General features: G+C 38.1%; 1 protein-coding gene across 1 annotated transcript in view; it reads right to left on the reverse strand.

The window, feature by feature from the left end:
- The window catches only part of mmp17a (matrix metallopeptidase 17a), a 59,409-nt gene extending 41,707 nt beyond the window's left edge, over positions 1–17,702 (reverse strand). The window contains exon 1 of the mRNA XM_088935906.1: positions 17,606–17,702. The gene's annotated coding sequence lies outside the window, so the exon portion shown is untranslated. The remainder of the gene's footprint in view (positions 1–17,605) is intronic.
- Between the last annotated feature and the right edge of the window lie 8,916 nt (positions 17,703–26,618).

The following is a 26,618-nucleotide window of genomic DNA, read 5'->3' on the forward strand; positions in this document are numbered from 1 at the left end:
CAAAAGCACCTAAACTGAAATTTCCCTTTTTAAAATATGACAAATTGTCCCAGACATACACACACTCACACCAGGGCCAATTTTCCCAGAAGCCAATTAACCTACCAGTATTTGGACTGTAGGAAGAAACTGGAGTACATAACCAGAAGAAACCCAGTGGAACACAGGGAGAACACACACACCTATGCAGACAGCTCTCCAGGTCCTGAATTTAACCCAGGGCCCCAGCACCCCAGCACTGCAAGGCAGCCGTGCTAACCACTCCTGTGTTGCTTCAAAGGATTTCTCATTTAAAACTAAATGACATAACAGATACAGACACTGGATATAACTGAGGTTTCTCCTAACAGTGCAGACTTCACGGGAAAGCATCCCAGTAAATTTAGCAATGTCCAATGGGTGCCAGCTTTCCAGAGGAGAAGCAGTGAGGTTATTTGTCGCCTCTTGGCAGTGATGCCACCTCATAACGGTAGTTCACTCTAAACATGCCCCCAAAATACTTATGTTCACAAACTAAATCTCCATTTAGAATCCTGTGAGCTTCCTACACAACTCAAGAAAAAAGCATAATTGCATTTAATTACTTACTGATTTATGTGGCATGTACATTTTTGGAGCACTCAACAAGGCAAGACTCGGTTTATTTTTGTAAGAAAATGTTTATCTCGGGACCATGAGTAAGTCATGCACTTACTTTTCTTATTGTGTAGCCTCCCATAGCACGTACTATGCTATAATATACCTCAATCTGCCTCTGAGGAAAGTTTAAGCAGTCATTTTCCTGAGCTTTACTATGCATTTCACATGCTGTACCAAAACTACAATTCATATAAGGGTGGCAGTATGTTTCTTATGAAACTGTGAGCAAAAGTAACTTGTTGTTTGCCATTCTAACATATATTTCTCGCTTTACTAGGAATTTGCTTAAAATATTTTCTTGTCCACATGAGGCCACAGAGCTCACAAGATCACAAGATAAGAGGAACTGTTTATCCATCAGAATTTCCTCAGATCTGCACTGTTAAGGTGTCCCCTGTAGTGTCTTCTAATTGTCGGCCGCTTTCACTGATAAACATTAATTACCACTTATCTCTCTGCAGCGAGAGCAGAACAAAGATGGAAAGGAAAAAAAGAATAGAACAAGCATCATAGCAGAATATATGGCAAGTTAGGACACATACTTCATTTCTGATATAAAAACAGACACCTTGTTGATAGCTCTGTGATGTGACGTGTCTCTCAGAAATGTAATACCAGCAACCTCAGCAGCATTGTAAAATAAAAATGTATAAGTCTAAAATATTAGTTTATTAGTATTAGTATTAGAAATTAGTATTTCTAAACAGCAGAAATACAAGCCTACATATTTAGACATACAATATGTAAAACTATATAAACATCTGGGTTGAAAATACCAAGTGGTAAATATTTTCTGATATTCTTTATAAGACAATACAAATTAAAAACAAATTATATATACACTGTATGGCCATATATTTGACATATTTTTTGTTTTAATATGCCTAGGGCTGCACAATCAAGCTTAAAATGCATTTCACATTTGGCTGTGTTCAGCAAGTAAACCACAGCGTTTACACGCACACGCAATACATATGTCCGACTTTCTAAATGCATCCAACAATAGGAAGCATGAGAGAGGGTAAGGGTTAATAATTGTCACCTGGAACAAGCACTTCTCATTCAACTGCATTGTGGTTGTCATGTCATGAATATTCATATTTGTGAGGCTATGACCATACTTCATTGATTGCTTCATTTGATTCAAATTGACACCATAATGTAATATTTGAACATCAATAGTTCACAAGTAGGTTTCTGATATCAGCAGTTTTCTTTATATAGGATTACAAACATTTTACAGTGGATCTCAGAAGTATCTCTGACAGATGGCAGTCTATCAGACAATATCATTTAACCAGGATTAACCAGTGGTGTCATATTTCATTGAAGACGATGTCTACTCTGCTAGGACTTGAACAGCACTGTCAGCCAAAAATACAGCGCTCCCTTTTCTTTTGTAGATGCAAGCCATGCTCAAGATCTGAGGTTTAAATATTTCTGGCATTTTGGAAAAGTTAGCTCCTTTAGCAACCTTAATTCAAGTCATGTAGAAGTCTCCAGTGAAAAAAAAAAACTCCTGCAAATGAGTCCAAATCACTGAGAAAAAAATAAAGAACTTAGAACAATTTACATAACTAAATGTAAGGGTCTGTAGGTTAACTATGAGGTGTGTTTTGAGGGCTGTAAGACAGGCAGATTTTCTGTCTTATCTTCCAACTGAGCTCTAAATTCCTGAATTAAACTCTTAGTTGCGTTAATCTCCTTTTTACCAGTTTCATGGACCGTTTTTACCTCCAGGGACTGGCTTTACATGGCTACTCTTCCGCCACACAGGGAAATACAAAACTGTCTTTGCTGGGGAAAGCAAAAAGAGAAAGGCTCGACTTTACATCACACACCAGTGGTTTGAATATGTCTTTGATATGGCTTTCCTGGCTCCTGGGTGAACAGGACAATACTGGAGACACTTCAGACCTGCAGTGTCATACACTCTAATTTTACTTAACTTCATTAATTGTTCTGCTAACACTACAGCCAAAATCTAAGTTTTTAATATCAAATCCAGGGAGGACAGACATTTCAGCAGTGGGACACTGCTGTCACTTTCTTGGGCTATGTCTGGATTATAAATTCTTCCATCCATTCCCAAGCCCTTCAAGTTTACAGTGATGATAAAAGGACTTACAAAAAGCAAGGATATTACAGCAATGAAATGATCAATCATGTAGAACAGGAGCCATTTTATGGGAGCAGTTTATATCAGCAGTATTACTTCATCACTTGCTGGTCGTGTATTCTACTTTTTTGTGTTGTACTTGACATCCCATATTTCTAGCTCCTGCTTCAATCTAGCTACATGGATCTAGAAGAAACAATTCTGCCAAGAACGCTTTGAGACATTCACAGAAATGCATACTTCTATAGACCCCAAGTTCAGTATAACTTGTGACAATTAAGACACTTCACTGTCCTTTTATATCTGTAAGCCACAAACAATACTGTACCGTATATACCTCAGAGTCTATCGTGTTAAAAAGGTGGTATAAAAACAAATGGAAGGCTAAATGTGCATTTCACACTCAAGGTTTAATATAAAACTACTATTTCAAAGCATTCAGAAATTGGATGCATGTTGCTCCTGATACTACAAATAAAATCAGTTTGGGTTTCACATCAGTATAGCGAATGGGACGTGAATACAGTTCCAGCTCAGGGCAACGGGAAACACTGCACTCTCACTTGGATACAACATGGATATATTTGCCCAGAAACCCATACAGCAATCAAGACGTATGCACAAGAGGTTTATTGGAAATTTCCACAAATATGGACACCTTGATTTCACCTGCTATGTGCATGTACTATACTACAAAGAGTCTAAGTTCTACTTTGAGGTACTGTAGATATTCTTGACTCTTGTCAGGAAAAGCAGACTACAAATGGATAATGCAGGTTTTGTAAAAAAAAAAGCATAGAGGAAATATGAATTTATTACTCGTTATTAAAAATAAAATCACTCTGATTTCCTTTCCCTCCCTCATTGTACAATTTTATCAATATATGAGCCACATGCCTGTGATTAGTATTCAGCAATTCAGGGTTTGGATTTGAAAACATGATGATCATGCACCATTTAGGCAGTGCAACTGAGGTAATAATAAGCTCAGGTGCATGTCGCTTAGAAACCCATTCTTCTGGAAACTGTAAAAGTGAAAAATACCAAAAAATAACAAAGCCTGTGAAACCAAATGTTTGCAAGTCTAACAGGTGTAAGTCTTTCATACGCACCCTTTTAAAGGCTGTTTCAACCTTGGTGCTCATAATGGTACAGAAAACCTCGGTGTAAAAAATGACTGCAAGGTCCTGAGAGCAGCACTGTTACAGGAGCTACAGTGCTCTTGAACACCATTTTTCAGAGATCAAATGACATCCATCCATTCATCTTCTAACTGCTTTATCCAATGCAGGGTTGCAGGGGAGCTGGAGCCTGTCTTGGCAAACAATGGGCGCAAGGTGGGATAGACTCTGGATGGAACACTGCTCCATCACAGGGCACACAGGCACACATTCACACCAGGGCCAATTTTCCTAGAAGCCAATTAATCTACCAGTACTGTACAGTATGTCTATTGACAGTGGGAGGAAACTGGAGCACCGAGAGGAAACCCAGGGAGATGTGGTGGAGAACACACAAACCCCACACAGATAGTACCCCAGGTCCAGAATTGAACCCAGGGCCTAGGTGCTATAAGGCAGTAATGTTAACCACTGAGTCACCATGCCACCCTTATCAAACAACATTAAAAATAAATTTAGAAGAACATAAAGAATGACAATGCAATAGATGTTCTATCCCTTGAGCAAATTCTTTATTAATCTATAAGACTGGAAACTCCACATTTTCAACATTTTAAGAGATTTCCTGTTTTTCTCAAACTTTTGTACAGCCTACTTTAAAAAAAATACATTCAATTTATTTTTTCCCCAACCCAGGTTGTAATTAGCTGCTGTTGCTTTTATGTCTCAGCTCAAAGCAATGACTCCTTACTTTCACAAAGAGAACGAAGAAATGCAGACTGTGTTTTTGTACCTGCTTATTCTTCAAACCATTTGCAAGAGAAGATCATTTGCCCCATCTCGCTCTTTAGTTTTTTTATCCAAGGATCCCATCCATCTGTTTCTTAAGAGAAGCCAGAGTAAAGCCTGCAGCAACACATAGCATGTTCCATACTCCCACAATCCTTTGTGTAAGGTACCCTTAGTTTTAAAGGCACTTCCACATGTCCTTGAGGTCATACGATATTTCTGTGTTGATCCTGAAGGAGTCTGCTGGGCTGACTTTGTCAACATTAGCCTGTTCAAGGATTTTGAAAGCTTGGATTAGGGCCCTTGTGCACTTGTCTGTTCAACGCGAAAGAGAAATCATCTTTTCATCTTTCAACATTCAGGGCCTGGCAGGAATCAAAATCCTGCAGGCAAACAGGAAGTGACAAGGGTTACAGTTTACTAGGGAGCTGACTAAAACCAACCCTACCCTGGCAGCAGTCTACCAACAGTGCACCTTCACGTACGGAAACAGACAACACTCGTGTTTTAATTGATGCCCGCCGAAAATCTAACAAACCTGGCCACTCTCCTTTATACCTGCACGTCCGAAATGAGCACAACATGCCTGCGTGCTGTGTGACATGGACTGTCAGGCCATCCATTTCATTTCGCACTACAAGCCTCAGAGTGCCAGCTGCAGTCTCTAATAACGCTGTAGTGACACAGCGCTCGCTGATAACACTGCCGCAGTCACAGGTGCCCGCGAAACCACAGGGGCTGCTTGCTGCTAGTGGAAAGCCTGGCCGACTTCATGCTCACAGCTCTCGGCCAGTCGTGCGTCACTCCTTGGAAAACGATAGTCGCCAGTCCTCAATCCCCCCAGATCTTTTTCCAAATGCTTTTTTTTTATTTAACCAGGTGAGACAATTGACCATCAAAGCCCTTTTTAAAAATAAGAATCTTTTCAATCCTATGTTGGTTTCATGAGTCCTGTTCATTAACCATACTAGGTTTACCACACTATAGAGTGAAAAAAATGGTTTGTTCAATTGGGGGTTCTGAATCACCATCCTGAAAAATGTATCTGACGGTTATGTAATCACACTGCTGGTTTAGTAGGATATAAAGGTATACATATTATGGCAAATAAGCATATTAAGAATATAGTTCCTTGCATCTTGCAGACTCAAATCAGCAAAATGTCCCTTTGGTAAAGATATCTTCTACAAATAAGTGCATCTATTTTTCTAGCTTTTCTATTTTGAACATGCTTACACACTGTTTGACCAGACTTATGTCCTGTGCCTCACTCTCCCAGTTTAAATGCAAAATTAAAGCATACTGATAATTGTTTAAAGTTTTACCACTTTAAAACATAGCTAGCTGATCTAGGCTTTAGGAATTTGCCTCTAAAAAATAGCACGTTCCAAATATAAATCCTGTTACAAAATTCCATAAGCCCCATCCTTATTGCCAGTGGAACATGTCGTTGCAAAATCTTCTCTAGCGCCGATATTTTTATTTGCAACATGAAACAAAGGATCAGGCTTTGTCTTCATTTTTCACAGGATATAATGAAAATGTATTCTCTGACATTCAGGTTACATAATCTGACCTGTTGTTTGACAATCCTGAGCACTTTCCAAACAGCAGATACCCTCCACCTCACTATGCAGAACTGCCCATCTCTTTAAAAGACAAGACTAAATAAGCTGACGATGTGTGAGGAGAGACAGCATAACTGGGCAACTGGAGCGATGGTATAGTGCAAAACACAACCATTTCTGCTGCACATGAACACCTATTGCTTTTTGCTCATTTTGGAGACACTTTCTTTGACTAAACTTGCATTTTTTTCAATAAAGATCTACACTTGTTGATCTCATTTCCAGTTTTTCTCTCTCGCTGTGGTATGGAAATACTGATTTTCCTGCTGCGCCAGTTTCCATCAAGCAGCAGTGGAGTTCTGCCATAAGTCTTGGGGAATAGCACCCACAGTTTAAGGGAAAGACGCCCTTTTCCAAAAAAACTCAAAAGCATTGAGCTGCCTTACCAAGACAACGAAACATCATCTGCCCAGGGACGTGTAAGGAACCTCTCACCTCACTGAGGCCTCACATAGCTGGTGTAGCCCCTGCCCTGAGTGAAATGAGGCAATTAAATTTAAAGAAAATGATCAACTCACTAGACAGTCCAATAAATTTAAAACATTTGAAATAGAAGCAAATCACAGAAGCAAAGGAATTTCATGTTGGTAAAAAGAAACCTGATAATACCACATTTCTTGCCTGAGAACAAAGATGCTGAGATTTTCCATCTCTTTAATGTCAACTTTGTGACTCATTTTAAAAAATATACAGAATTTTACATTAGTCAACACAACAAAAATTGTTTAAATTGCAGGACTTAAAATATTTTTTCCATGCTTTGCTATAAGGTTAAAACCACATCTAACAACTCATTACAGGCTTCACAGGCTCATACAGTACCAGCACACCACGTCAGGTCTCTGACAGAGAGCAGGACAGACTGTTTCACCTCTGCGCAGACCTCCGCATGACACAGAGAAACCACTGAGGACGAACATGTGCTTTCCCATTATAGGGCATTTGTTTGACATGGCTGTCTGTTTCACGGCACAGGCCTTTATTCTTTTAACTGGCTAACCACTACTTGTGCAAAAGAAATTAATAGAAAAGGCAGAAGTATTCTTGCATTGACTTTTTTTCATTTTTTAACGGCTGCTTATGAATTCAGCTCAGACTTAGTGAAGGTGACACTTCAAAAATGGTTTCGCAAACAATCACGCAGTTCTTCTGCCTGATTTTTTTCTGACATTTTGAACAGATTGTTTTCCTACATTTGGCATTTTTGTCCCTGAGCGACTTAATTTTCAGGTGCACAATTGACCTGACTGCTGCCCTAAAAAATAAAAATACAATTAGCTAAACAAGCATGACTTTCAGGGCACTTCTTAACAAAAAACACATGCTGCTCGTGGCATGAAGGAGACTTTGGAAAGGGTCACCTGAACATACGTCCTTGAGCTGTTGCTTGACAACACACAGGCAGTTGCAGTTGAGACCATTTAGTATGCCAAGGCTAAAAGACACATTGTTCAATAATGAAAGTCGCCCAGCTGTGGCCTAGAGAGGGAAGGTCGCCAGTTCAGACATTTCCACTAAACAAATGACAATACCAAGATGACTGAACACAGGATGGACTAAAAAAAGAAAAAAAAATCCTTGCAGAGATTCGGTGTAAAGCTGTTTTTCTACAGTGCTACGTTTTACAGCCCTTTCTTGTGTGAGGAAAAGCAATTCTAAAAAAGGAAGTCTGCTGGGACTTAAATCAGCACTCTAAAATGGTAAGGAATAAAGATATCGGAGGAACAAAATGAGGGGAATTTCAAGGGTCTTTGGCGGTGTAGGGCTCCGACAATTTCATCACAAAACGGGATTGAGCTGGGCATGACGCCCCTGCATTATCTTACTGCCACAGCTAGGGAAAAGCCTCCTTCAGCAGCCCTTTCTGACTGCACCACACAGATGGCTGCTAACGCAGCACCCTCCCATACTCAAGCGTTTTGCCCCAAGCATGCTCTCCTTCTTCAGCAGAGGATGGCAAAAGGGAAAGCAAGCCTTGCAAAGCACATGGAGCAGCCAGCTGTGTGCGGCAGATGGACGGGATTAAGGGGAGAAGGTGGCTTGATGTTGCGAGGAGAATCCAGCGGCACAGCCTCAGCATGGCCGGACTGATGTTGGGCAAGCACACGGTACGCTGGCAGGCCATCAGCCTCCAGGTACACAGACACCCATGCCTGCCTGATGCAGGAATCAAGATGCCTGTCACCCCTGCCGCTGAAGTGTCAAGGGAGCTTTTAATTGCAAAGGAACATCAGCAAGTTTAACAGATTAATGCACCCACACTGACAGCAATTAATGACAATGAATAGGCATTGCGCTATGCAGGAATAAGCGCAACGTTCTGTACAGTAAAAGACAGAAAACCTTTGAAGGCTATATATCAAGAAGGAGGTCCCCAAAACTTTAGGCACATAAATGCACTTAGGAATGATCCAATAAAAATACTTTATAAACGCATGTGATACAATATAGTAAACATACGTATAATCTTTTTTTGTTTTCTGAAAAAGAAATATTACCATAAAAAGTAGCTAGAGACCTTCACAATGTTCCAAAAATGTTTATTTAATGCAAATGTGGCTTTATAAAAACTATTTTTTTCTCTTTCTTAAGTCAAGTGCATTCGCTTGTGTGCATATTAAGTGAACATGTCCCTAAAACAAGGTGCTGGCAGAAGCGTCGCTTCTGAGGCAGAAGTTTACTCTACTCTGCACATCAAATAGCCATTTCCGGGACTCCTTCAGCTTGGCCTGCATCCAAAAAATTATTTTTTAAGATCTATGAAATGCAAATGAGGGACAAATGACTGAGGAAAACTTGCTCAGGTTTCTGCAAGACCTGGAAAATGAACAAACTTATTAAAGGCTACAGGCTGTCGGAGGAATCAGTGATGGGCTTTTAAATAATTTGCCACTTCTCATTAAAGAAAACAGACTTTCAATGTCTGTGCAAAGATGAACATTTCTGAAGAAATTCTGACAGAGGTCTGTTTCACTTCCAGGATTTCTGTGGCATTTATTTCAAGATGGGAGGAATGTTTGGATCAGAGAGAATATTTTCAACTATTTTAGGAGGACACTCTCTGTAATGTGCAATTCTCATATTCTCTGAAACAGTATATGGTTATTTTCTGCTATGACAACATTTTAAAGTTTTGAACCAAAACTCCAGTAATTGCATGTGGTTGTTTTTTTTTTGCTTTGGGGCTTGGGGGGGAGGGAGAAACTTCCTTTTAACTTTTCTTAAAATAATGTCAGAGACCATGTGGATTTTATTTCAATACTGAGTTGAGGATTTCCCTGCAAAAACAAACCAATAATGAAATGCAGACTTCAACAGCCGCACTAACAACCCCAAACACTGCACAAATGACTACTACAGGTATCATAAACTGGTAACCATAGAACAAATGTCACTGTAGAAGATTCCTTTTCCCAGTTGCTTGTGATATAGCACAGTATTATACACAGCTTTCTACAAATTAGTGGATTAGTACAAATGGATTCCAAATTGTAGGAAATGTGTGCTCTTGTACTCTTGTACAAATCATAACAGGCTTTCACAGAAGAAATGGAATCAGATTTTTTGGGTCACCCATTAAGACATTTGTACTAAACAGTAGGGAAACTGTACAGAAGTCAACCTTGAAAATTCTGTTCTATTTCCATCTGTAAATGAGATTGTGTTAAACAATCTGTTGTAAACTTGGCAAGAGGCCACGCTCATTCTTCTGTTACTTCTATCTGCTAAGTTTGTATGCTCTCGGATATCTGTAGGCAAGTGCTTTCTGTCAGTAGTTTAAAGCAAGTCCTACTAATGCAGTTTTAAAGCAGTTAAAATATCCTGTGCTTGTACTCAGATGAAGAACACTCACAGCTGGATTTTGACACATTCTACTTCAGAGAACTGGAGAGACTAATATTTTATATTATAATTATTATATATTATAATATATATCAAATGACCCCCAAATACTCCCATATTGTTCAGGGGCTCATGGAAAATTTCACTTGCTCACTCTTGTGTGGACAACCAAATAATTGTACTAATTTCTGGAGAATAACATTTCACTGATTCTATCTGAGATGTTTATAAGCTTCAAGATGTTCATCATTTATATGAATCCACCTGAACACCTGAAGTATTCATAAATGCCTATTCGACGTTTACGTTGAAATCATTCAAACCACAAAATTCCTTTATAAAAAGGAAATGTCAAATTAATTGTAATTTAAGTCATAGGGAAATGAATCAGAAATGCCATATTATATAGTATTGAAATTCTTTTTTCTGCATGATGTAATCCCTGAGACACTTTGAAACAATGCAAGACATTGAGCTAAAATTTGTGAATGAACATGATTTTTAAAGAGAATCAAAATTCCGCCTCTCCACTAAATCAGCTTAATCCAGAATCACTCCATTTTGTAAGCTGTGGAAGTTAAAACAAACCACAACACAGATGGACAAAGAAGGAAGAGGAGAATATTTCTGTAGATCACCTACAGTAAGTGAAGAGAGTTTTTTTCCACGACAGCATCACAATCAACACTCATCATGATTCTGTCTTGATATGAAAGTACTCCCATTATTCATAGCCATTATTGTACTGTTTTGTAGGTTAAATGAAACAAAGAAAACAATCAAAGATCTCAAGGTGGTAAACTAGAGCACTGTGTCAGAATTTTTAATTTACTCTCTCTCTGAATGTCATTGGGCTGGCACATCAAAACATTTTTTCATAAATTATATACTTAATTAAACAAGAGAACAACTGAAAAACAGGTTTAATTTCTGTTTTACAGATCCATCCAATAAACGGACACTTAAATTGAATTATTTCCAAAATCTTTACTAAGCAAACTTATTTGTTTTCTTGTCTTCTAATGTTCTTCTTTTCAGGATACTAAACTAATGCGATGGCTCATTTGATGGTTTGGAGAAAATGTATTGATTTTATGTGATCCTTTATTTCCTGCTCTGCCGTTTCTTGTTATTTCTACCAATACCAATTCCTGCCTTTCCTGCAGTTCTTTAATTTCCCCTTCAACTGTCAAAAATGAGTTATATTTTAACCTGTGGGACCAAACCACACTGTCAAGGTTTCAATGCAATTAAAATTGAATTAAAGCATTTACAACGAACCCTACTGTATGTGCAACTGCCACAAATGCAAAAAAAGCTCCTGTCAGGACTAAACGCATATTTGTTTCAGATTACTACTATTATTCTCATTTTTTATACACTAACTCTAGTCTGTTTTTAGTATGCATCCGAGTAAGTCAGTTACCAAATGTTTGGTTATAATAATAACGTTTATTTTAGTAAGTACCTTTAAAAGTAAGTGCTTAAAGAGTTAAAAGAGGTAACAGAATTAGCACAAGTGAAAAAAGCAGGCATTTAGAATACAGAAGATGCAAATGGCAGACAGAACCATTAAGTAAAAACCCTTCTGAAGAAAAAGTTCTGAGACTGGATTGGATTATAAAGAAAGAATTGGAGACAATATTACAAATGATAAAATGTTAGCATCACAAAGCAGAACTGTGCCCAGATGATGCTTTCATTACCATAATGTACAGGACACTGACTTTCCCAGCTACAGGGCAAATATCCTCTTGCTTTTCTTTTCTTCTTATTAGTACAGCTATTGGAACCTTTGGAAAAGTGTTTTTTAAATAAAACCAGTCATCAAGAAAAAGAAGGGAGCTGTTCGCTGATGTTTGTTATGTGTGTTGCTAAGGTTCAAAGCTACTACACAAGGGACAGATTGGACTATGGTGAAAGGACCATGAAAGATTAAAAAGTATTCCCTGTATATTTCAGTTAAGATCATGTGCAGGAGAAGCACACTAAAAGTAAAATGCCTCGATTTCCAATATGATCCCTGAGGATTCAGGCTGACTGTTACTGACAGATGCATTTTATACACATGTCCACATGGATACTGTCGCTAATTCAATATCATTTCAAGCATCTAAGCCTTCTTAAAATAAGTGGGCAAGATTAAAAAAGGACAATGATAGGTTTTGCTTCACAAGGCAAAAAACCTGTTATTATGTGGCACAATACCTTGTCCTGGATTCCCAGCAGAGAAACACTATCATACGTTAGACTAAGCATTTCAACTGGCACCTGTGAATGAAATTTCACAAGCTGTTGTTTCTTCTGCCTTCTAAACATATGCTCACAACTCTGCAGCAGAATCACAGACATGCGGGCTTCCAGGTGACTGAGAAACCCATTCCTCTGGAAACAGGGCAGGGAAGAATGGGGATTGACGTGCACTAGAATATCCAGGACAATAACCTTAAAAATGACACTGAACCAGCTAATTAGTTTGAACATTCCAGGAAAGAAACAGGCCATCCTGTTAAATTTAGGACAACTTTTTGGCACACCAGATCTCAAGAGGGAAAAAAGGCAATATCCATTAGAATTCTGATTTGCTGTGGTTGAAGATATCTCAGTACTGCTGATTGTTTTACATCACTCTTTAGATAATGAAGCTCTATATCAAGTGGAAGAATAATTAGCTAAATATATTATGCTCTTTGATTAAATCTGAAATGACTTAATCCATATACTATTGATCAGTAACAGTAAAATACTAAATTATATTGGGTCACAAGAAGGGACTGCCTCAGCACAGATGAAATTTCCCCACTGTCACAGAGCAAGGCTTTAAAAAAATATTTATATTCTATTAAATGTAAAGAAAGAAAAGAAGTTAAAAGGGTTTTTTTCCCCAAAAAATTGCTACTGCTCTTTTAACTGTTTTTAAACTTGTGAGCACAGCTGGATAAAATCCCCTTTGGTACCAAAATTATCACCCAGCTTTCCCAACCAATGAGATTGCAACAGAAACAGCTGCATCCTTTTAGCAGAGAAAGCATTTGTAAACTTAAATTGGGGGGGGAGAGAGATCTGTGCAGATTAATGAAACACCAAATATATTTTCTATACACAGCTGATACCGTTTCCTTGCGAAATTCACAATACCTACAACTGCAGTCCACATTATTAGGTATTTTAACTCCCAGCTGTTAGTTACTGTAGATCATCCAAAGACTGCAGTGCATTTGTTTCTAATTAAAGCTGTTTGTTGGACGCTACAGTATATACTAAAGCCCCTTAAGTAATCTGTGATTACTTCATTTAATAAACCCAAAAAGTCCGAGTAATCAGAACTGTTTTTGTCTTAAATGAATTGACTAAGAGAGCATGTAGAAATAACTCAGGTTTTCCAGGCTGATGCGCCATACATTACCCACAAGACAATCTACAGCGATCCGATGCTCTGTTGACTGTGCGCGGCTCGATAATTTATAGGAGTTGCCTTTCGATCTTGAAAGAGCGCTAAGGCTCTTAATCTGAGCAACAACTCGTAGGATAAAATACTCCCCACATTAGAAAGTCTCCTCTTTGCATCTTTGCGCAGCGCATTTAAACAATTCGCAAGATGTCTCGAATCCGATCAGTCTCTTTCAAGATTCAATAATAAAAATGCATTTAGTTTTGTAGGTATTTTGTGCGTTATTCTCACGTTAAATGTATTTGGCGAGATGGTTCCTACTACTTCAACAACTGTTCACTTGGAAGCGGGTAACTCCTGTTCAAGAAAGCACAGACCTCTCCAAGTACCGGTGCCTGTCTGGAATTATGTGCCTTCTTTACGTTCATGTAGCTCTCTACCAATTTAAAGAACAATTAGGAATTGCGTTAATGAACGATGGGCTAGCTGAACACCCGACCAGGCGTATTCTAAACTTTCACCCTCACCCTCTTTTGCAAACGAACCCAACCTATTTCGAATTGTGGTGAATTGTGTTTTAGGAATTAAAGGAAACCCCCCTCCCATTCAAGCTACGTACTTGCATGCATTAATTCGGGCGATGTTAAAAATGAGCTTAAACCTATTTAAAAAAAATACAAAGCACCCCAGGAACGACACAAGGAAGAAACCTCAGCTGACAACGATGTCCACGGGAAGTCCTTGCGGGAGCTATTGTAAAGCTCTGGGTAAGGGATTGAGAACAATATGCTTCAATCGCAGTCAGAGCTAACATTCTGCTAAGTGAAATTAAACAGCAGTACAATATACCACAACATAACACACAATACACCACAACATCGGCTGCACTGTACTGCCACAATCTAAATTAGCCTACAAATTCAATCCGTTATCTGCTCATATCAATGTGATCAGAATTGTATATTGATATTCAATTCTATTTTCAATTTCCATTACCCACGACTGTTGCAGTATACAGTATACACTGTAGTATATAACAGTATATAACACTGTTTCGAATATGCTGTAAATCTAAACGATTTACTATATTATAAAAAATAGTGATCTGATTCCAGCTGGTTCTTCTTTGTGGAAAAATACTTTGTGAAATTCAATGAAAATTAATTTCACGTACTCTAGTTATCATTTGAACAGACATTACACACAGCTTTACAAAAACATTCACACAACCTGGAATTTGCACAGAAAGTAGCAGAAACGCAGTTGTGAAGAAAAGGATAATTACTTTGTACAGTATGTTAAGAGTGTGGTATTAAAAATCTCACTTGTTTTTTTTCACTCCTCGATTTGAAAGACTGAATTATAAATACAAGAGAGGACAAAGCAGATGATTAAGAACTTTTATTGCTACACATCATGTCCCGAAAACAACTCTTCTTGTAAAAGAAATTCAGCACATCTGGTGCACCGTCGAGGCAAATATGGATAAAAACCAAACAGAAAAGATGCTCGGTTTCTGAAGTACTTACCACCCCCATGTTAATCTGCTCAGCTGTAAGTGACGGCGCAGCGAAAGTCTCTGATAAAAACCAAAGAACTGGAACCAGAATCATTTCTAAGGAAATAATCCAAAAACACCTAGACCTCCAGTTCCGAAATTTCAGGAAAATTGTTCCCTTAACTCGGCGTGCTGCATGTGTTCTGAAACTGCCTTATGTCTCCGCCTTCACAATATAAATCATAAAATCCCAATCCTTTGCAGAGCACACATGAAACCAAATTTCCATCGGTGTGACCAAACGGCTTGTCTACTACTGCACGCCGAAAGGTAGAGCACCATGCACTCTCATGAAATGAGATGTATAGGCTATGTATAAGAACTTATTCTCCCCGCAAATTCGACTCCCGATTGAGCATTTCATCCATGGCGCGATTTAAAGGCTGGAAATCGCGTGAATCTGCATCGACGACGCTTTCCTTCCAAAACCCGAGACAGCCCGGTGGCGAGTCTCCCTTTCTGTGAATTAAGATACCACTGGATGGATTACAATCCCACCCTATCCCTTGCAACTGTTCTTAAAGGGCAGGAGCGCCCAGCACTCGCAGCTGTAGTTTCCAGAGCTACACTGGAGTAAGACGCATTGGGAAGAACTGACTCGGTGCAGGAGCGGGAGGGGAGATGGCTTTCGGTACTGTTACAACAGAGCCCCCAAGGTATTAAACATGTTAGGCGCTTTACAGTCGCTGTTTCGGGAATTGGAAAAAAAAGATCTTCCCCCCTAATAAATTTGCATGGAGTGATTGACACGGAGACGAAGCTTTTTCTTGGAGAATGGATAATTGCTTTCTATGATCTGTTGCTCGCCGCTACAGGCTGTAGCTTTTTTTTTAAAAAAAGCTTCGTGCATATGGTGTCATTAGAGACGCAACGCACGAAATTTCGCATCACCAGGAGGATGTTGTTCTTCTATTTAACATCACCTATAGAAAGTAAATGCAACAGATTATTAGTGGTAGTGCCCAGTTTAAAAAACTGTACCTTTGTGTAACGCATAGCAGCACAAGATGAAACGCTTCAAAATAGGTTATAACTAAGGTTTTTTTTTATAGGTCATCTTTATGGAAACAGACTGTTTTAAATGCAACCTTGCTAAATTGTCCTAGAAAGTAAAGAATAGACCCAGTCAACAGCCGTATACTGTGATCATGACATAAGCAGTATTGATTCGTGCAATAAGTTTTCTATTTTATCTACTTTGATCGATCGAACTGAATAATCAATATAATTATGCTATTTGTGTTTCAGCGTTTATACCTCCGAAGTGATGTTTCTTACGGCTAGCCGTCTTTTTAACCCAATAAAAGGCGTTTCAGATATCCTTCAGTGAAGAAAGAACAAAAATCTCCTCCAGGGACAGTAAAATGTTACAAAACTGACTTTTTACAGAGCTATTCAGAGAAGAAAATCTCTCTAAGAGACTATTTGAAGGAGCTGAAGAGTGCAGGTGCGTATTCTCCAGAGAGGCGTTTGAAGCTTTCTTGTCACTGGAACCGAGAAAATCTTTTTTTTTTTTCACATAAATTCCCTCTGAAATTCATCTTATCTGTTGTCAAATATAACCATCCTGACGTTTCGAATCATACAACATCTCACATTCAGATTTACGCTAACATCCACATAAAAAAGGTAAATGTGATTTTTACTGAAACCATCGTCACGCGTCGTAAAACAGACTTGCACGAACAAAACAAAACTGGATCTCCAGCTTAGGTGGTCTGTAGTTTCAAGAAAATTAAAACATCTCTATATATTTTGGAGACGAAACAAATCCACAAAATAAATTAGAACAGGAAAAACAGTAGATTCACACTTTTTACTTCTAGTAGTTTATACGTAATTCCAAAGTACAAAGCCTGCACGAATACCCGGGCTTTTTAGTTAGGGTCGACAGTTCTGTCCCTTAGGGTTTCATAAAACATTGCATGCTTTTAGGAAGCTAACTGACGCACTATACTGTACGTGTACACGTGGTCCACAGAAATGGGTATTAGTTAATCAAGGAATTAGTCTGGTTCTTCTTATGTGAAACCACTAAAGACAAGCGTAAGCTGTTTCTTTTCTTTACAAGGGAAAAACACGCAGACTGCAAATTTAGTTGCGGTTTCTTAATGGAACTAAGGAGTCTCAGTTTCCCCAATACATCTTGTCTTACTAATGTCTATGAGGACTTAGAATGGTCTCCAGACAGCTGTTTAGTTAAAGACCCTTTAAAAGTTCACGATCTTTTTAATACACGACTACATATAACGTAGGGTGAGTTTTCCTTCCATTATTGTTATACAGCAGATAGCTTGTAAAATAACACGGACACTTTTTTTTTCGATGTTACTGACCTGTTTAAAAGCGGCTCATTGAAAATAGTTATATAAAATAAGCCACATTCAAAATAAAAATTTAGATCACTGCCAAGTCACTATTTCATCCAGCTGTGGACACAGCTTTTTTTTATAAACGCATCTACTGTACACATCAGAGCAGGCTTTGGAACAGATACTGTAAAGAACCATCTCTTACTTTCTTGGTGTCAGAGTCGTTCTGCAGTCTATGAAATCACCAACTTGTCTCCATCTGCTGGGTTGGTGATGGATTTTCATTCCTTTTTCCATTTCTCCTGGAGTAAACAACAAATCGATGCTTTAGAAACATTGTGCAGAGAAAGGGGAGCACAACCTCTTAAAGTTATGCTTCTTTTGTTATTTGTATTCATTATTAGTATAATTAGAATGAATTACTGGCTGAAAAAATATTGTTGTATAATCAGTTTATTTTACAGTCAAAAACAATACCTGCTGTATATAGACATCATTTATATTCACACATCAGAACATCAGTATTGTTCAAGCTTCTGAAGGGTTACTTCTGGGGTTATTTCTGCCTTGATGAATCTCTTTATTCATTAATTGAACTGTCTGTTCATTTTGATTGTGGGAGGACAAGAATGGGGAGCCCCTGACCTGTGAATCTTGCCAGGTTGTGACCTTCGTTGACCAGGCTCAGTAGTTCTCAGTCTTGGTCCTGGGAGACCTCTATCTCTTCACATGTTTTCTCCAGCCAGGTTTTTAATGACAGACTAATTGATTTCAATTTTCTATTTAAGGCCTATTTCGAAATCTGCCTTCAGCTCTTAAAAACACAAATGGGATTTGTAATTGGTATCAACCTTGTAGTAATTATTGAGTTTCAGAGATGCCCTGTTTCAGGTGTGTTAGCTGACATGTGACCAATTGGACTTGCAGAAAGAAAAAGACTGACACACTGTGGGAGTATGTGATACATTGTCACTCCCACCTGCAGCTGCTCATCATAAACTGGTCACCCATTCAGACCTTTCTAGTCAGATATAATGGAGCAAATTCTTAATTAGCAAGCCGAGGAGAGGGTGTACAAAGTTCTGGATGCTGAAGTTGCTGGAAATCATATACAGTACTTTACTAGCAGTGTTATTTATCCTGAGGCCCGAGTGCAGCAAGAAAAATCTGAACAAGCAAGCAGTCAGTTACAGCCCTGTTTAGAACTGGCGATTAAGGGTCCACTTGGAGTGAAAAACAATAGATATGGCACAGTGGTTAGCTTTGCTGCCTTGGGGCACAATCTGTATGGAGTTTGTATGTTCTCCCCAAGTTTGCGTGGGGTTCCTCCAGTTTCTTTTCACACTTCAAAAACATACCGGCAGCTCAACTGGCTTCTGGGAAAACTGGCCCTGGTGTTTGCTCTGCAATAGACTGTTGACCCGGCCAGGGTGTGTCCTATCTTGTGCCCGTTGCTCGCTGGGATAGCCTCCTGCTCACCCTGTGACCCCGTGTTGAGAGAAGCACCTAGAAAATGGATGAAAGTGGTTCCTCAGACTTCAGTCTTTTTACTGAAAAAACATTTTCTTATATTATCCTAACCTTTTCTCGCCGGTCCGATGTTTCCTGATGTCAACGAAAGACTTGCGTTAACAACATTTCCATTTTCCTTTGTAACAGTGGATTATTTTTTGTTATCATCATCTTCAAAAAATGTGTGTATTAAATCGGAGGTCACATACTGTGGGCCTGGAGAGCCCCAGTCCAGCCAGTGTTATACAGTAGGTAACCCTAAATGGCCTCAACAGTATTAATTAGTCAGTGTCCCCATGATTCCTTGATGTTGACTGAATACAGATATAAAGCCTGAAGTGCTGCAGGTACTTAGGATCAGGGCTGGAGACCATTGGAATGAAATTTCTCTAAAACAAGTAAAGAAACTTGAATTAAAGGACAGGGCTGTTATAAAACATGAAAACACCTACCTGCTTTAGCCTGAATGCAGAGTCACACTTCAAGTGACTGGGTCTGATAGATCTGCCTTTAGCTTTGAAACCTCTGTAATGAAAAACAACATTTAAGGAAGGGGGGTGGAAATGTGGAGGTGGAAAAAGATTAATGGATGTTCTGTAAAAGATTTGAGACTGATGTGACACCAAAAGCCTCTTCAGCAGCTGCTGCCTTGTCACGAGTGTTGTGTACTTACATTTTGTTGTTGTTGAGAAAATCTCCCCTTTTACTGAAATCATTCATATACAGTAGATGGAAAACACCTTATGTTGTATCTGGCCATTAAGGAGATGCTGCAGTTTAAAAAATATACAAGTGGTTATAAACTACTTACCTTCTATGTCTGTAAAATTTGATAATTCTACATACAAATAACTGCATACCTGTATAAAAATACACAGTCAAGATTTAAAAGTCAGTTCAGTAGGACTTCAATTATCAGTTTAATTAGATCATTTACTGTAACTTAGCTACTGGAACAGTAGCTTAATTAGTAAATATGAATATGACAGGTAGGCATTCTTATACAACTGAAGGACTGGTGTGGTCTGGAACCAGGGGTAAAGTCTAGTATTATGTCTTTCTGGAATATTGACTTTAAAAAAAAAAAGCTTTGTGACTGCATTTTCAGCATACAGTACATGATTGCTTTATGACTTGATCATGATTATGTGCGTTTTGTTTGATTACCTTTTTTAAAATTAAAAGATTACTCAATTCTTCTAACAATATGATTTTGTGATCCTTATGTTTCCACTGGAATTAAAAAAAAACCTTTTGTTGCTTGTGAACATCCATGACTCACTGTATAAAATTAACAAGTGACTAAGGTGTTACCAAGTGTCTAGTATCGCCTGAACTTCGGCAGACTTGAGAGCCGAATCTTTAATTAAGCCTTAGAAATTCACATGATGAACTACAAAGGTGTTACTGAGACTACATTGCAAAATTAGTGTTATCACAAAAAAGAGTGTCTATCAAGATTTGCCAATTAAGCCAGCTTGCTAGTTTTTTTTCCAAGGTGGGTGACATGTTTCAGATGGCAAAAAGCATTCTAACACTCATTACCTTGAAAAAACAAATAAGATAGAGATTGTTATTTATTTTTCCTTTAAAGACAAACAGATGGGAAGGCAGGTGATGGGGGTGATTTTCTATTTTATGGTGGGATAGCTGGCATTTGCCTACTGCCAGATACTGCAATTGAAAATCTTCACAATGCTGTTATTTGGGAGTGAAAAAATATGTCCCCATGTGACTTGACAACTAAGGTAAGAGAAGAAGAAAAGGGTAGGAGAAACAATCTTCTCATTGGCATCATTTTGAAGTGCGGTGTCTTAACAACATTAAAATACAGTAACAGTAGTGCTGAATATGAAAATAGTAGAGTGAAAGAGTGTCACACGTATACAGCTACAAGTCCCCACATGAAAGAATGATCCTGCAGCAGTTCATCCATAACACTCTAATCCATGAATTGATGATCAGGTGTCAGACAGCTGCAGTGGGTCAGATGTTATTACAAAAGTTGTCAATAGAATTTCAAACATGTTATCTCACCTTCCCCAAGCCGATAGGTTTAATTTGCATCATCTAGCAGCAAGCTGAAGTGAAACCAAGTTGTTTTATAGCGCAAGAGTTTTATTTTGATCATTTTTCAACCTCATGATGTTGACGCACATCTTCTGAAAAAAAAAAACTGAAAGTCAGCACTTATGCCTCTTTGTTTGAAAATGCAGAAAAGGTGCACCCAAGCATTTGACATTGCGAGTGTGGTAACTAGAGGATTAGAAAAATCCGAAACAAAACAGAAATCCTCTCATAACAAGTCCCTGATGCAGTACTTGTAAAGCTTTTGCTCTTGTGTGTAACATTTCAGGAAAGCAATAAAACATCCAGAAAAAAAATGACAGACCTTCGTTTCACTTAGTTGGAGGCTTTGTGTTAACAGGAAAAAATCCACAACATGTACACAGTGACTCTTCCGTTGTCAGGTTTATACATGCCATAATCAAATGCATGAGTCACAACCGCTGAACTTGTACCAAAGACACAGACAGAAATAATTAAAATGAAGGCTAAGAAAGTTTAAACATACTTAACATCTAATACATTTTGCTATAGTTTCTTTGTAACATTTAAAGAGCATAAAAATAAATACAATTACAGAGAGACATTAAAAACATAACAAATGCTACTGGTTCCAAAACTCAACTGTTGCATTTTAATGCCTCCCTGTATACATAAATTAATAAATCAAAGTCTTCCTTAACTACCCAAAGAAGTGTTACCAATTTCTTAGGATTTTAAGTGCCATAGAAGATAAATATACAAGCACATGTTTGGAAAGCAAACTGACAGCAAATTAAATATATATTCATAGCCAGAAGCACATTTCTTCGACTGAAAAGATTTCATATGCCTGTGAAATGCAGATTATATTTCTTCAAATGTAGTAAATATGCATCTTTCTTGCTTGACACAAATGAAAATGAAACCTGCCTACCTCACATGGATATTTGCCAATCATTTATTTGGAGTTGCAACGTATATTTTAAAATCTGAGTGTGCAACAGGAACTAAATCACCTGAGCCAATCTCAGAAATATCCCTAACACAAATCAAAAGCTACTGATACCCCATACTTAGTGCAGCATTATAAATTGAATTATTTTGGAGTTTAGTGTATTGATCTGAGTTGTGTGTTGGTTTACCAACTAATAGAACATTCTATTACGTGTATCCGTTTAGTTCCTGACTGTGGTTACCTATTATTAGTCTCCTGTAGATTGATGTAAAGTAATTGAGTAAAACCTGTTTGCTGTGATCACCTTACTTTGCTCCTGATAACTCAAACACAGATGCTAAAAGAAGGTCAGTTGTATCACTGCTGCTACATATGATTCCTTTTTTATAACCATTCAGTCAGCATTAAAGAGCAAATCAGTCAACCCGGCCTCAAAATTATAAGGAGACTGAAAACCTGGATTTTAAAGGAGGAGATTAAACTAGAAATTGCAATGACACAGGCAACTTCTGAACATGCATCTTTTTTCATGACTGAAGCTTTTTTCCAATTCGTATCAGATGCCCCACAGAGACTCCATTCGCAATGTGAGCTCCAGCTGTTTCTGTTTATCCTGTTTTATATTTCATTTGCACTCGCCTCAAATTGTGATGCTGTATATCCTAATAAGCAATCCTACTAGGTAAATGAAAACTATCTTAAAAATGAGCCGGGTTGTAATTAATTTTCTGTTCACTCTAGTTCATCTTGTATGCGGTCACCGAGGCACTTAGCTGTGGATGTAAGAACTAATACACATTTTATTTTAAAAAAAGCATTAAGAGCACTGCAGTCATTTCCAGGTGTGAATGGAAGCAGCTACTGAAGGAAATGCTTTTATATTCTTCCTCTGGATGTGAGTGCTGACAAAAAGGTCATCTTTCTGCAGATTGGCTCCTCCCCTTCAACTCTGCTAAATGGGACCCACAGAATAGCAGAAACAGTCACATTATCATTCCATTAGCTGTTTGATACCTACTGTACATGAAGGCACAAATGTAATTAATGAAAAGTGCTGGGTCCTGTTGCCAGCAGAGGATACAAGTACAGTACATTCGCTGTGCTGTCTGCTCTTTGTGCACAGGCAGGTGCATTTGTTCTTAATCGTCGAGGAAAGCAGCTGAATGATTTGTTGAGCAAATATGTGGGCTTTATCGTCAAGGTCAAAATTTCAATTCCCGTCAAGGTTGCTGGAAACTGAATGTCACCATTATCTGATGCTGACTCGGAAAATGATCTTAGTTCCTACAAGGACTTTCCTAACTTTTATACTGTGGAGATTTTAGAGACAGAAATGTATACTGTAAAGGGTGTGTGTCCATAGAGCTCTCCATTGGGCACGTTCACGGGGTCAGGGGGGGATTTTTGGGGTCCTCTGTTGTTGGGGAAGAAGGGATTGCCACTTGGGAAGGGGTGATGGAATTGGAGGAAAGGGATTTGATCATCCAGGAACTGTTTTGGGGAGGGGGGAGGAGACCATGAGAGAGAGAAAGGAGTTTACTAGCCATGTGTTTATGTACATTGGGGCTGGTATTTGTGCTGTTCTTTCTGGATGTGCACAGTACAATACACAAACCGCACAATACATTACAAAACAGTAAAAATTGACAGTCTATCCCATAGACAACCGACTATCATGCACAACATAATACAGAAACATACAATGGGTAGTAATGGGAGTTGTATTTTTTTATTTATTTGTTCTCCCACCCATCAAAAGTAAAAAAAACAACGACCACAAACATAGTTTTTAGACAGGTGGCTATAAGCCTGCAGACATATACAGTATAGAGTAGATGAAAAAGACTGTATGACTGAACTTTGTCTGCTAACTACTTAAGGCAAGAAACTAGAAATTCTTAGTCATATTCTTAAAACTGTTTAAACCTTAATTTGATATTAGCTGACAATTACAAATAATAGGCCCTTAATTTGAATGTTTTAAGGCAGGAATAGAGACTTGCATGATGAAGATATTGTGAGTGTGAGACAAGAGCATGTCATGGTCAGCTGTGAACAGGATTCCTCAAGCTGTGATACGCGATTGGCAGAGCAGCACTGGGGTGGAAGATGCCCAGTGCAGACTTAAATGGCCTCACAGCAGTGGTCCTTGCAAGAACATGTGAGTCGGCAGAGCAACCTCTACTGTAGGGGCTGTAGAGCTGAAAGGTGTGAAAAGAGGTGTAGTGCACCTATGCATGTTTCATAGGATGTGAGGGGAGGAAGGGCAGAGCTAAATGACAATAATTCCAAATGTAGTGGTATGTCTGTATAAACATTGCAATATAATTTACATGTTGAACATGTTCTGGAAATCCTACAAATTACTGCAGTGTAGCTACAGTATACTACCTGTATATACTGTACTGGCCAATGTTTTAATAGCTGTAGCTTCATTTTCTGTGTGTTTCTTGCCAGCCTTGCTGTACTTGCCTTATTTTTATGTTACCTGTCTGTATTCACATCTATTGTTTCCTTTGAACCTACAATTAATGTAACACTTTGTAAGCACTATATGTCACCCTAGATAAGGGCATCTGCTAAGCATAATAATAAAATATAGTAATTGGTGATTCCAAATTAAAAAAACAGGAAAGCCTGCATGCCAAAACATCCACATTCCTCAGACCTACCATAAAGAGGCACGCATCATGTTACTGGTCACCCAAGGAAAACATTTAAATTAATTTCTGCACAGTTAATGTTTAATCCCATTAACAGCTGCACTAGCCATAAAATGACACTAAATATTGTGTAGCATTAAATTAAAGTTTTAAAATATTTATCCACAAAAAAACAGCATCCTTTGGCAAGACGGCACAGATTTAGCTACCTGCTCTTTGGGTATTGTGACAGTAATTTGACTTCTTTCGGTATTTCTATTCCAGACAATGTAATGTCATGGCTTTATTTGTATGAAAAAAATGCAAATTGTCTTAAAAAATGGACAGACATCTTGTATTTATTCTTATTTTTAAACTGAAATAAAAAAAATACATTTACATTCAACAAGAGGTTGCAGTCAGATTATCTTCAGTCCTTTCAGTGATAGACATGACTGAGAGGTAATTTTTTCAGCTGTGCTAAGCTCCACTGAGCTTAAAATCGTGATAAATAAATAACTAAAGTGCTGCGCATAGAAAAATTAATGTAATTTCTGAGTTATCAATGTGTGTCCATGAGATTTATTCGCTTGTATAATCTAATCTAGAGCAAAACATTCACCAGTTTTAGTTTTAGTTCATTATTACAACATTCTTGGACCTGCTTTTGTATGTCTTAAAGCAGTTCTTTATCTTAATATCTGCACAATATTTCATATGCCAAAATAAATTCCCAAAGTCTTACATCTTTAACGAGAACCATGTGTAAAGCAGTTATTTCTTTTCTTGAATAAAGAAATAGTAGGTTAATTGTTTATCCAGACTTGCAGTAGGTCACATTATATCTCGGAATGTAATCTTTGTATGCAGTATTAATAGATTTTCAATTTTCTCACAGCAGCAACTTTTCACTTAATAGATGTAGACCTTTGGTACTATGTCAGATTTAAACTTAATGGAAGAAAGACATTTCATTATATAAATGGAGACCTTATTGAAGAATTAAAGGGAAAAGTGTTTCATCTAATGGAGTTTTACAGGACCATTAGACTGGAAAGAAAAAAAATAGCTATTGATCAAGAAGGCGATAGGAAAAAAAAGACTGAAGGAATGACAGGCAGAATTAGGACAGGAGGTGTTATGGATGGTTCCTAAGATTTCTCATTCGGCCAGCATCTGTTAATGACGATTCCTTGTTTGCAGCTGCAAATGCTATCTGTCACAGACCTCCTGGCAAGTTCCACTTACAGAACAAAAGCATACTAGAATAAAATATAACTAAATACACAAGAAAATGAAAAAGGATCTTTATGCTTTGAAGTCCCCCTGCTAATCTCTGGCAATATTCAAGCCTTAAATGAAAATTCCTTAAACCGCCTTTGAGGAAAACAAGATTGTACGTTTCAACAGAAAAAAAGAGGTTATAAAATGTCATCATAGTTGAAACTAAGGAAGCCCTTAACAATCTCATGTTTGTCTGAAGGAGAAACGACAGCGTTTGTAATGCAGGTCCTTGTTCTGCCTGCAAAAGGTTTCTGATTTATTGTTATGTTAATGCACGCAGTTACTTAAGCACAAACTTTCTCCTTTTCAATGTCATCTGTCATTTCTGTCAGACCTCTAACAAGAAAAAAAAAGGCAGCCATATGCTTTTACTCAGACTCCAGAACCTAAAAACCAAACTAGCTCAAATGATGGCTAACCCCATTATTTTATTTGAAAGCAAAAATATCTCAGTAGCCCATGTTTGTGTGCTGTATTATGAACTGTATGTCTTGCATGTCATTTCTGAGATTCTGCACAGTCCACTGTTTTAATGCAATACACTGGGAAGAGCACTGATTCACTAATTAATTATGCCCACCAACTTTTATAATTTACCTACTGGGGTTCTAACATTACTAGATTATTTGTTATTTGACAAAGAAGTCAAGTTATAAGAGATCTGTAAGGATCTGTTATAGATCAGCTGCTTGCTGATTCTAATACACCTGTCAGGACTGTGATCGTACAGTAGCTCTTCTCTGATCTGCAAGGAAACCTTTTTTGTCTGCTTAGCT

This window comes from Atractosteus spatula, chromosome 17 (assembly GCF_055471065.1).
Source record: "Atractosteus spatula isolate fAtrSpa1 chromosome 17, fAtrSpa1.hap1, whole genome shotgun sequence".
Lineage (NCBI taxonomy): Eukaryota > Metazoa > Chordata > Actinopteri > Semionotiformes > Lepisosteidae > Atractosteus > Atractosteus spatula.